The following is a 13779-nucleotide window of genomic DNA, read 5'->3' as shown; positions in this document are numbered from 1 at the left end:
GAAACACTTTAAAACTTGGTTCTTGTCAATCCATACCTTTAAACAGCTGTTTTAAAATCTTGGTTATTTTCAGAGAGAAAGAATGAGCAAAACCCCTGAGAAATGGTGGGGCAGATAGTAGGGTTTCCTATAATATTCTCCATACCTGCATTCTTTTGTAGGATACAACATTTACTGAGAATACTAATTTCGATCTTTGTGCTAGGGCAGTACTGTCCAATAAAATTGTAATGGGAAATGGAAATGTGAATCACATGTGTAATTTTTAAGTTTTTATAGCCATACCACTATATAGTATACATACTATTGGTAAAATTATTTTAATATGTTTTATTTTAACAAATAAAATATTACCATTTTGACATCTAACCAATATAAAAATTAATGAGATATTTTACCTTTTTTTGTGCTAATCAGTGTCTGCTTTGTATTTTAAACTTATAGCACATCTTAGTTCAGAGTAGTGACATATTTCAAGGGCTCAATAGCTGCACATGAATAGTGGCTGTTATATGGCATGCAGAATTCTAGGTACTCAAACATGTCATATTCATAATTTCTGATTATCCCAATAGATATGTGGAAGTTGAGAGACAAGAGTAAGGATTTCGGGATTGAAATCTAATATACACCACACCAAAAGGAGAAGTTAATTGCTAAGAACATAAAACTCAGCTTCATTATTTACATATGAAATCAATAATCAATCAATCAATAAATGAATTGTTTGTGAATAAAAACAGAGTATAATGCTAGGTGATTGACAAGGTTCTTGGCTTTGCCGCAGAACTCTTAATCATCCATGGTGGAGTTGGGGTCAGAATGGTATATAGATCCATGGAAAATTAGAAGGAAGAAGTGTCAAAAATTAACCAAAAAATATCCTTAGGAGTTAGGATTGCACCTTCATTTAATTATCTCCAGTTCTCAGGAGAAACTAGAGAAAATTGGTTCACTTTTTGATAGCTTATTAAAAACTAATTCAGATGAGTTAAATGAGTCGGTTATGATATTGCCTGGGGATTCCAGAAGAAAAATTAAATTAAAAAATGTTGACTTTCCCTATCTTTTAGTTGTAAACACCACTCAAAATCACTTAATTTTTGTAAAAGAATATTCTACATACCACAGTTAAGAATGCCCAGATAACACGTTTTTTTTTCAATATATCCTACTTAAGTATTTTTTTAAGGCATTTCTTTGCCATCTTATCTTAATGGTTCTGATTATTTTCCTAGTGTCTATGATCGGCAGCAGGAAAAAGACAAACCTTAAAATAAGGTCTTACTAAATGTTAGCAAAGTTAAGATGTTAAGAATTAACCCACATGTATTTTTTCAGGGATATAATCAGGTAACTTTTCCCCGTGGGAATGGGATTTAATATTTCATAATACAGATGGAGATTACAGTCTTATTTGTACCAAGTAAAATATGGGTATGTTTTATTTTCTGCCCTACTAAATCACCTGTAACAGCCAGGCATTCTGGAAGAACAATTAAGTGTAATGAGTCATTTTTTAAAATTTCAGCAAGAGTGAGACTACTGAATTTCTTTTCAGGGCTAAGTAAAGCTTCAGTGTAAGAACCAAATATTTACAAGGGTCACCAGATTTATCCAGTTACTTTTCCTATTAAGAATTTCATACATAGAAAAGCAGCATAAGAATTATATACCATTCTTTTAACAATGTAGCTTTTTAAATCTGTTTTAAAGTTGTATCAGTAGATACCAGCAATTTATTCATAATGTTTATATGTAGTATATGAGCATTCTGTAAAAATAATTCTCACTGCAGTTTAATGAAACTGTTATTATACAATAGGGTAAATTTTCAGAATTATAATATGAAACATTAAAGGGGTTTTCTTTTTCTTCTTTCTTTTTATGATATACTAGGAATCTTATTTCCCTGAGAAAATAGAATAACTAATATTTGGTAATTTTTTCAAAATTTGTCTCATTAACATTTAATACCTTTTTTTGCAGCTAGGGTCTTGGAACTCTTCTCTAGTTACTTCCCTCCACACCCCTGCCCAACTTCAAGGACAGATTTCTAAATTATTGTATGCATCTCACTATCCTTTACAACTGTTCAGTTTCCAAAATCTTAAACTCTTTATCTGAAACCATCTATCCTTTCAACCTTCCAATTCCCTCACTGGCACTGCTACTGACCCTAGCCGTCATCCCTCCTCCCCGCCCTGCATTTCCACCTTCCTGCTCCATCCTGCAGCTCCTGTGACCTAGAACTTTGAGCTCCATTAGTAAGTCAGTCTGTAGCTGGCTTTGCTTACCTGTTATTGAGCCTGGACACATTCATCGCTCATTTCAACTAGGTTCTCTTCAGACTTTTTATTCCTTTGTTCCTCTTAACTAACCTTCCACCCCAGAAAACTTGCCACTGAGAACAGGAATCAATTCAAGCATTTGATTTGTCTTCTCTTCATCTCAGCTGCTGAGGACTTTTAGAGAAAAATTACTAGCCTTGCTGATCAGGTCCATTAAGGTTATGAATATAGAATCTTCTGACTTAACTGCTCTCTCTCTCTTTTTCCCCTGGTTTTCCCAAAGAGTTTATTTGGGCAGACCTAGGGACAGGGAGGCCCTACATGTAAAAGAAGATGTTGGGCCTCTTGGTGGTAAAGCATGGCTTGTGTTGGCAACTCAGGACCCAGCAGGGCAGTGGGAACTTGATCTTGGAGTCATAGAACTGCTTGGCTGCCAATGGGTAGTTGCTAGCTGCAGTCTCCTCCACCATCATGATCTGGATCGAGTGGGACCAGATACGGTGCCAGGCGGCCAGGTGTCGGTAGCACTAGGTGACAGCTCCAGCAGTGGTCAGATTCTGGTCTTCTCAGTGCATGTTGTGGGTGCCCCTGCCAGACTCATAGTGCAGTCAGGTGCTGAAGTTCTTCATCCACAAGGTGGAGTTCTTGAACACCTGTCCACAGTAGACAATTTCCCCTGAAGACTTCCATCTTCAGCTGAGACACAAAGTACCAGAAGTGAATCTTGGCAACACCATGATTAGGTGTAAAAATACACCTGGGGGAGAGGGTAGGCGTGCGGCATTTGGAGGTGGGAAGGCTACTAACACTTACCCTCAACAGATGTCTTGGATTATTTCCTAACTGAGAAAACAAGTCAACAGTGATAAAATTTCTTACTGCCTCCTTCCTTTACCGTCTATCACAGATCCTTCACATTCAGCAATACTAGGATTTATCTACCTTTTCTCCTCCAATTTCAGAGAATGAAATACCTTTTCCTTTTCAGGGTTAGTTCTCCAACCATGTTCTTGATATCTCTTTCTTCTATGTACTCTAGGAACTAAATTCATCAAATTTCTCCTTACTTTCTTGGATCTTCAAACCCTTCTTTTCCACAGACCCTTTCTTAAAGCAAACTAAAATGTTTACTTTTCCCTGTCATAAGTAATCTCTCCTGCAACCTTACATTTCCCTCAAGTTAAATTTCCATCTCTGTCCTATTCACATTCATACTTTAAAAGTGACTGATTTCCCCATTTCCTACTCATCAATTTGCCCAATGTAATCTGTCTTCTATTTTACCCATTTCCTCAAATACTCTTTGGAGTGTTGACTCTTATACTCCCTATTTGATGAATTTTTTGTTTGTCTCACTTCATCATGGTCACAAAGAGACATTGATGGGTCCTCATGTTTTCTGTGAGATTGTTTATATTCAACAAGAGAACATTATATTCTTAGCTGTGAGTGCCAGGGCCAGCTCCTAACAATACCCAGGCCTTGCTGTTAGAGTCAGCCAGTTGCTGGATATTAAGGGGCTGATTGTCTCCTTCTCAACAACAGTGATGGTGATGATGTCAGTAACAAATGATAAGTGCATTTGGTGCTTATGTTGTTACTATTTTAAATGATTGATATATATTAAAACTTTTAATCCCCACAACACTCCTGGAAAGATACTATGATTTTCTCCATTTTGTAGAAATTAAGACACCAGAAGGGAAAATAACTTAAGAGAACAACAAAGTTGATAATATTTAGAGACCAGATATATCAGCTATTTCTTACACACCGTTGCATAGTTCCCAATCGTACTTGTCTTAAGGACTTGGTCTCTTATTTTGTATTAGCTTCCTTGTGATTGTGTAACGCACAACTCATCAGTGCCTTATCTTCCGTTCCTGCTGAATCTTTCTTGCATCCTGTCCCAAGACATCTCTGTTGCCACTGAGGCCCACTTGGTAGCTTTGCATGAGCAACCTAGGAAGGGCAGGAGAGTTAAAGCTTTTTGAGCAAACATTTAATGTTGTTGAGAGTTAGTGAATATTCTCCCTTTCATCCTCCACATGGACTATAGTGAAATGCAACTGTTCGAATGCCCTCTTTGAAGACTGTCTTACGATCAAGAGATCAAGTGTGTTTAACTTAATATTGAATATTTGCTCTCCCTATGTCCTTGACTCACCCAAATTTCTCTTCATTTCTGCTTCTCTGGAATTGTCTTCCCTAATAAACTGGTAGTATACAAACTTTTATGCCAGCTTTTGGTTTCTGAAGAACCCAGGCAAACTGGATCCAAACTGTGAAAACTCTACCTGGATTGTCTATAATCTCTCCTTATCAAATAGAGCATAGAGTTTGACAACTCTATGCTTTAGAAGAAAAATCTCAGTTGGAGTCTGGATAGTGCCACTAATAAGCAATGTGACTTTGAACAATTTATTTAATCTCTTACCCTGTCTTAAACCTAGGGGTAACAGTACTTACTTTAAATAGCTCTATCTCCCTATCAAGGGTTATGACAAATTTAACAGTTTGCTGTGACTAGCACACTGTCTGACATATAACATATAAATATTTTTTGTCATAGTTCTTAATATATTAAAGTTTTAAAACTTTGTCTTTTTCCTTCATTCCAGTATATGTGAATGTTAACACCATCTAACCTACCACCTAAATGAAACAAATGTTAAGGAAATCATTGACTCTTCCATCTACTTCAACTCTTTCTCCTCCCAAACTTTCATCATATAATTGCTGGATAACTTCATATTTATTTTATCTCTCAAATACCCTCTCATATCCATTCTTTATCAGCCTTGCTATCTTTATTTCCAGTATCTCACCATGATTTGCCATAATACTGTAACCAAGTCAAATGAGTTTTCTTGCCTACTCTCCTTGACATGTCACAGTCTATCCTTCACTTTCCTCAGTCTTTTAAAGCATAGCCCCATTCATCACTAATACTACTGATTTGTAATTGATTACTTATTTTTCTGTGACTCTCAAGGGTTTATCTATCTTGGCATTATTGGCATTTGGGGATGTTTAATTATTCATCATGGGGGCTACTGATCTTTTTATTGTAGGATGTTTAACAGTACCTCTGGCTTCTATCTAGTAGATGACAGTAGCGTCCTCTCCTCGGTTGTGACAAAGAAAAATGTCTCCAGACTTTGCCATATGTCCCCTGAGGGGAAAACCACCTTGGGTTAGACTCACTAGAAAGTGAGTCCTTTACAGACAGGGGTTATATTTTATTGACATATATCCCTAACACCAAGCACCATGTTGGAAAGATGATAAGTATTCAATAAATACTTTAAGAATGAATGAATGAGTCCTCTCTCCAAAGTATTATTTTTTTTAACCTCAAGGGCCACTCATATCTATAGCTTTTAGCAGTTTTCTGTGCCTATGTCTGTTTCCCCAGTTACATTGTATGACTTCCTTATATCCTTAACCCCAACAGAATGAATGGAATACAGTAGTTTCTCAATAAATACTTATTCAATTATATTTAATTATTAAATTAATATCTATAAATTATTCCATGAATATGTTCAGACCACATGTTTTTCTCATTTTGAAGCTACTATGTGATAACAGTTGTATGCTCTCACATTTTACACATGCTTTCCCTTTGTGACACTTATGGCAGCTATAATTAACAACTATGTACTTAATTGTTTAATATCTGTCTTTGTAGGGTATTTGAGACTGAAGACTGTGGATACCTCTTTTTTTTCCTCCCCTTCTGCATGGCTAACATAGAACTTTGTGCAGAGTACATATTCAGTAAATTATAAATCTTTGTTGAATGAATGCAACAAATTCATGCTGCTGCTAAATGACACACAAAACTTATGTACTTGGAGAATTTGGCTCAATATGTGTATCATGGTTCACTGATTTATATGATGCAGCATCTTTGAACCTATATTTTAAGTTTTAAAAAGTCTCATCTTTGTCAAATTAATGAAAAAGTAATTTGCCTCTCTAAATCTCTTAACAAAAGAGAGAACTTGAGGCTGTCCTAAGTCAATACAGATGGTTGATATCCCAGACGTGCAATATCCTGTTGCTCAGCATGTTCATTTTTTTCCAGTACTAATGAATTAGCCCACAGAGCTTAATTGACATATTGACCTTGAAAACTCTAGAAAATGATCTCTTCTGCCAGCTTCATTATCTATGGCTTTATTAGCAAAGGAAATTTGACAATAAAACATGAAACAATCACAATTAATCTACATACAGATGCCATAAATTATACTTCTATCAAGTAAAAATAACCAGTGTAATCCCTAACATTGGATCTCACAAAAACATTTAGTCTCATATTCCAAATATGAAATAAGTAGCTTTGTTCTATTATTGTCTGAAACTACTTATTAACCCATATTTTTTAAATCTCAACAGTGGATGTTTTATAAGAATTTCATAGAACAGAATATTGTTTAAAGACTCTAAATTTAATGTCTTTTGAGGAATGTTCTCACATCAGAGGAAGCCAGCATGCTGTCTTAAAGAACATTAAAACTAAGAGAGAAAAAATTCTCTTTTCATACATATTTCTGTGTATTTTCTTTCCTTACCATGGTTTCCTGTTGTTCCCAGTAGGGATCCCAATTTTAGAATATGTGGTAGACATCTATACTATAGAAGCTAAAGCTCAAAATTGTTCGGCAGAAGCTAAGATATGGCTTTTCATTTGACAAGAAATTGGAAGCAAAGAAATCATAGTAAATAACCTGCAATAAATGACCTCTAATAGAAGTTTGACATGTTTTTTTTATTAACTGACTTATAATATTCTGATGGAAATACTATGCCAAAATAAATTTGAAAGTGATCCTAACCACAAGCAGTCATGTGAGGCACCTCTTGACTCTTCTCTATCACACATAACTTAATGAAGAGGACCATTGTTTCTCACAAAAGTGTGTGACTGTGTTCCTGACAGGGAGTAAAAATTACAAAAGTAATAAAGTGGCTTTTTAACTTAAAAACTACTGATATTGATGTGGATGTTTTATTTTAGTTGAGAGCATCTCTATTATACATGTTTTTATTCCTTTTTAACTTCTACTGAATACACAGTTATTTTCCAGGACATAAAATGTATTATTATTTTGTTGATCAATTGCCTGTAAAATCATATCCAAATCCCCAAGATAATGTCATTCTTCTATCTACCTTTCTAACCTCACTTCCATTTGTCCCTTTTTTCCTGTCCTTGTAACTTTATGCAGCATGAAAGCATCCTTAGTGCCTACACAGACAGTGTTTCTGGTTGTGTTACTCCCTGTGCCTAGAATGAAAAGCCCACTCTTTGCCTCCCTGGCTATATATATATATATATATATATATATAGCAAGGTATAATACTATACCTTGCCTTTCAAATCTCAGTTTGAGCCAACCCTATGTCCTCTCTGAAGCTATCACTGACTCTTCCAGGCAGGCTTAGCTGCTTATTCCTCCATATACCCATCTCCTTTGATCTTTTTCCCCCCTCCCACTCTCTTCACTCTAAAACAAATTATCAGAGGTGTTAGTCCTAAAATCAGTGGACCTGTTAGAGTCCCTTGCCTCTGCACTGATCAGACCACATTTAGAAGATATCTTTAATTCTTGGCTGTTGTAGAGCAACATTGATGAATCACAGCATGGTCAGAGACGAAAAGGATCTTAAAGCCATTATATCATGAGCTTCCATTTATGCATTTATAAACTGGTAATAATAATATCTGGTACTGTTCTAAAAGTGAATTAAAATAACACATAAAAATGCTGTTAACTTGAAAAGTAAATTTTTATAAAAGTATTCCATTCCTATTTACCAACTTTACTCTCCTTGTATCTTGGAAGAATAGACTTGCCCACCGTCTTGAAAGAATAGACTCCCCTGTATGCGTTTGTTTCCTTTGTTTATAAATAAACTTGCAATGAAATTACTATTTTTTAATTTTTAGTTTTTGTTCTTATTTTTATCTCCTTGACTGAATATGAGCTTCTTCATGGCAGAAATCGGTGAAATTATGTTCATATCCTTTAATACCAGCACATTAATGTTAAGCACACAATACACAATCTTTAAAAGAATATGAAGAAGAATTGAAATGAGCTTCCCCCACTAAGGGAAAACATTATTGTTTTCTTTCAAATAGCCAACAGGCCATCATGTAGAACTTCATTAGCTCTAAATGGTAGCACAAGAAAAAGTGTGGGTAGCTAATTTCATATCAGTATTGGGAAAATACTGAAAACTTTAAAAAAGGAGACACAAATGGTTTGTTATCCCAATATCCAAATAACCTCTGCTAGTTGAAATACATGAAAGCAGTTCCTACAAATGATTAGATACAGAAATAATTTAAAAGGTGTAAACTAAAAATAAGAGCCTAACCTTATAATTCTAGAAACCAATCTTTACCATATTCTTTAAAAAGGTATTATGTATATAAGTGTACATACATGAACATAGGTACATACTTAAAATATTTTACACTGAAGGTATTCTCCCTATTCTCATTTATGTTGGGTGGGCCCATCTCTCTCTCTCTCTCTCTCTGTATCTCCAATTCTTTATTATTGGATATTATTGAGCTTATTAATATGAACATTGTTGTCATGAGCAGTCTTATACATGGATACTTTGAAGTATCTTGGGGACTTTTTCTAAAGATTTAATATTAAAAGGAAACCAAAGAGATAGACTGCCATGAGGTAACAATGTATTCATTAATGTAGCTTTTCAGAGGCTTTTCTTTAAAATATTCCTGCATTGTAACTGAAGCTAGACTAAATGGTTCCTAACAGCTCTTCAAAATTCTAATATAAAAATTAACAAATTTGTTTGTTGCTATTTACATCAAGTGATGCTTCTCAACTTTAGCTTTATATTACAATCATCTGGAGAACTTTTTTTTTTCCTTTTTTGTTTTCCCATCTGGAGAACTTTAAAAAAAAAAATAATGCTCCGGTTCCAATCCTGATGAATTAAATCAGAATCTGTAGGGATGGGTGTCAGGCTCTCTTAAAAGTTCTTAGATAATTCTAATGTGCATTTAGTGTTGAGAATTACTGACATAAAAGTCAAGTTATTAACATTGTTTATCAATAAGTTTGAAAACAAGAATGGTAGTCGCAAAGGTATAAGAACCTTATCGAATTGATTTTCTTCTCTTGTAGCAAAATGTGGGAAGTATGACAGTCATTTAAAGAGCAGAAACAAACTGGAGAGAATCTCAGACAATGTCAGTACAGGACTTTGATAAACGCTGGTCATTTTCTTAGAGTAGATACTTCCTTTTTTCAACTCTTTCTCTGCTGGTGCCTTATACAGTGGAGGAAAGGGTCCATGTCTGCCTGAAGTCTTTCTCATTGTTATTCATCGGTCCAAGGAAGCTGAGATGGGCATCTCAGTTTATTTAATCAGTGGTTCTCTACAAGAAGGTTAGAAATCATCTCTGTGTATCAGGACTGATATGTAGCAACGTCCATCAGAAGAGATTAGTAGGCTTCTGTCAAAGTAGATGCCACAGGGTAGAATGAAACCCGAAGCTAGCTTAAGTAATTGGGTTCTTGTTCAATAAAAGTGCTTGTTTGTGCTGTGTAATGAAAGATCTTTGGTGCAATGGATGTCTGAATCCAAATACCCTTCGGATTTTCTGATGGATAAAGAGATATGGGTGAAAGGGATTTAATTTAGAACTATTGAAAAACTTTAAAGAGATTAGAAAAAAATTGGTAAATGCACTTTCTTTTTAAAAATCGGGATTCTTTGTTACTTATATGGGCTGGTTATTTTTTTTTTTTAATTGACAGTAAAACTTTTTTGTTGGTTTTGTTTTTGTTGCTTTTTTCCCACTATCCATTTGCCATCATTAACTGACCTTTAAGATTCAGGTTATGAAGAAGATACTGGAGAAATTGTTATCTCCCAGCCCATGTGGAGATAACCTGAATTTAGGAAGTGTTAACCTTTTGGGTCTCATTGGAATGTTTTATCAAAGTTGTAGGCACAACATTGGTGAATAGAACAAACCTTATGTCTTGATTCAAGTGATGTTTTTTTTTTTTTCCCATAAAGTCAATACTCATGTATCTAAGCTTCTCTTTAAAAAATCGACATTTAAACCAGATTCTTTTAAGAACACACTTTAAAAACTTATCTAATTAAAAGATTCATGTGATCAATCAGAGCAGTGTGGAATAGTGGGTGGAATTTGGTGAACTATATTAATCTCAACAATAAAATCATTCACGCATTGGGTTTTTTAAAGCATTGTCCCAGATAATTTCAGTAAGTAATTATTTGAATCTATTTACTTTCTTTGGGACAACAAATCTGTTTGGGAAATAAGAAATTAAAAAAAAAGACCTTTTTCTTTTTATTCCACTCATTTAACACTTGAAGAAATAAAAGGCTTTATTTGGGGAAAAAAGGTTAGGGATACACAACTTGAAGGGGGGCTGGAGATTCACAACTCAGAGGGAAAAAAATGTGCTGACTGAATAGGATCTATATTTAAACTCCCTGTACTACGTGGCACATTCAGGATATTTTGATCCTCGGTGCAAATCACATGCGTCTTGTCCTCTCAGCCCCTTATTCCACGTCTATATATGATACTCTCTAACCTTCCCATCCCTGAGTAATCTACTCATTCATACTTCATTTTTGTTCTTCTCGCAGGTTTCCCTCTCTTCCTTTCTCCCTCTGGAGATTATTATATTATAACATAACATAACATATAATAAAATATAATAATATTGTATATAATCTCAAAGATCATTTTGTGAGTCAGAATTATAACAAATAAATGCTTATTGAAATCGGCTTCTCTTCAGAGTTGCCTAGCAGGCCACACGAAAGAGCAGAGCTAGGAAGTAAGAACGCTGAGTTGAAGCAAAAATTCAACTTAAAAATTTGTAAGTCTTGGCAGCTCCTAAGCACTTTAGAGTTACATTTTCTTTTAGCAGAGGGTCAAAGGCACAACAGATGATGCATAGCTATGCTGAAGATGGGAGTGTCTCCTGATATAAAATGTCACTCTCTGCCTCTGGGAGGCTGTCATGTGAAGGGCTGAATTAGTAATACTTTTGAAAAGAGACAGTTGTCTTTTGGAGAGTGACCCTCCTTTAAAAAAAAAAAAAATTCAGGAGTTGGACTTCCCATTTATCTCTCAATGAGGAAGGAGACCTTCTCCATTTTCCCTGACTAACTCTTGACTTCATTTTAGAACTGACAAGTTTAAACAAGATGAGAATCAGATTACCTCTGCCTATCTCATTCTTTGGCTCTAGCTGACAATGTAATTAATGTTGCTGTAGGAAAAAGAAAAAAACAGTCTTGATGAGAACATTTTCCTCTCTGTCTTTTGCAGGCACATTCTTAAGAGGCTAGGTGGTCTTTTTGACACATTAAGTGGGGGAAGTATCACACACAGATGTCCTTGATGATTTTTGGTATGTATGTTATTTGTAAATTAAGCCCAAACTACGTTTGTCTTTTTATCTTTTTATGGTGCACTGAAGTTGATAATTTCCATAGTGTAAAAAAAAAAAGTTAGCATCCAAAACAAAAGAAAAAATTATACATACAAATGCACATAATTTCTTTTGCTGGCCTTCCCTATAACATATGATTTTCTTTAGCATGTTTGTTTTGGGATATGTTTCTGGGGAAATTCACATAGCCAAGTGCTAGAGTTATACCAATAGCTATCAGGCTTCTGTTATAGCTAGCTCCCCCCAGTTCAGGGCTTTACATGTTCTTACCTAGACTATCAAAATTGTCTTGCAACATCATTCCTACAAATTCTAGTAGACTTCCCATCTTCTCTTGCAAGTCGGGTTTCCTCCTCAGAATCCTTTAATTTCTCTTTCTTACTTACAAAGTCCATTGTGAATGCTTTATTTTGGCACTCAGTTGTCGAAAGCTACACCCATATTTAAATTCCTATCCTGATGCTTTTATATGCTTCAATTTCTGTTCTCTAATTAAGTTATATACATGGGAATATTCAGACCTCGCCCATCATATTCAATCGACATGGATTGCTTTTATAATCCATCTATTTACTATAATTCTTCTCATTTATCAAGACCAAGTTTAAATTCCATTTCATCCATAACTTTTTCCCCCTCATTTACACTCTGTTCTCAGCGTCCTTGCCCACCATCCACTACCACCATGGGGACTCCATTATAATTAACTGCTAATATTTTCTATATTTGTTCCTGTACTATGGCAAATGCACAGTACTTTGTGATATATTTATTCACGTTTATGTCTATCTGCCTTATAAGAACCACAAAATAGGACTCAAGTCTCTGTACCTAATTTACTCTCTACTCAACTCTCTGTAGATATATGAAATGGTTTAAATACTTCTTATAGAGAATACATATAAAGTTTTTTCTTATATTTATTTTTTAAAGGACTGATTAGATTATTGTGAAAAAAATGTACTAAGAATGCCTTGGATGCCTTCTATAGACAAACTTATATTCTGTCAAGAAGAGAAACCAACATCTGTTTTCAAAGGGAGAAAGTTTTCTTTTTTTTCTTGGTAACAATAATGAGAAACACCTTAACCTCCTGTTTTTTAGTCAAAAGTAGAATGGTATAATTTATCATGCATTGATTTGTTGTCTCTGAACCTACAAAGTAGGTGGTTTGGCTATTTACAGTAAGCGTAAGATGTTATATATGTTCAAGGTTGCAGATGAGGACCATTAGAATAAGTCTTTTGGGACTCTTAGGTATGTGGCAAAGAGTTATCATACAAGTAATTAAGGGTGCAAAAGAAGGAAAGTATAGAAAGATATGATGGCTTTAAACGTAAGCTGTCTTCTAGTGAAATTGATGTCATACCATTGTTTATAGAAATCTATGTAGAATAAAATTCCAAAATTCTCATTTTTTCATCATAATTATATTTTGAAATGATTTCTCTTTATAATAGGAATCAATATTTGATCTAGCGGATCCTAAGTATGCTGAGAATTACTTAAGCATTTGTAAGTTGGAAAACTGAGGAATGTAATAGGCATGAATGACTCTTTGTTTTAGTTTTTATGATATATATTTAATGTTTACTGTGAGCTTATTGTAAGTAATAATTTTCTCCTATAAGGGAATATGTAATTGATAATGTATGTAGAGTTTTCAGTAAAAATAATTAACAAAATGGTCTTAGTACATATATTCTGCATATAATTAAAAACTTCCATTTGCATGGAATGAGGACATCCCAGTATTCATATCAAATGGCTGTAAAATACTTAATGTTGTCTAACCTTCCATCAAAAGCTTATTTGGTATTACTTTTTTTCTCTACAGAAGTATCTCTATTTTAAGAGATTTTATTATATTATAAATTTATATAATAAAATACTATTAATATTCCTAATAAATTATTTATAGAGTTCATGCAAATAAAGCACTTAACAAACTGTTTTCCACAAAGTAAACACTTAGTGAATGTTTC

The 13779-nt window shown here is 34.3% G+C and overlaps 1 pseudogene; it reads right to left on the bottom strand.

Moving 5' to 3' along the window:
• Positions 1–2608: 2608 nt before the first annotated feature.
• On the bottom strand, positions 2609–12122 carry LOC112820386 (large ribosomal subunit protein eL20 pseudogene; annotated as a pseudogene).
• Between the last annotated feature and the right edge of the window lie 1657 nt (positions 12123–13779).

The sequence above is a fragment of the Callorhinus ursinus genome, unplaced genomic scaffold (genome assembly GCF_003265705.2).
Source record: "Callorhinus ursinus isolate GAN/ISIS: 27379988/994484 unplaced genomic scaffold, GSC_fseal_2.0 scaffold3, whole genome shotgun sequence".
NCBI classification, from domain to species: domain Eukaryota; kingdom Metazoa; phylum Chordata; class Mammalia; order Carnivora; family Otariidae; genus Callorhinus; species Callorhinus ursinus.
The sequence above is the reverse complement of the archived record's forward strand: the minus strand, read 5'-3'. Positions and strand labels throughout refer to the sequence as shown.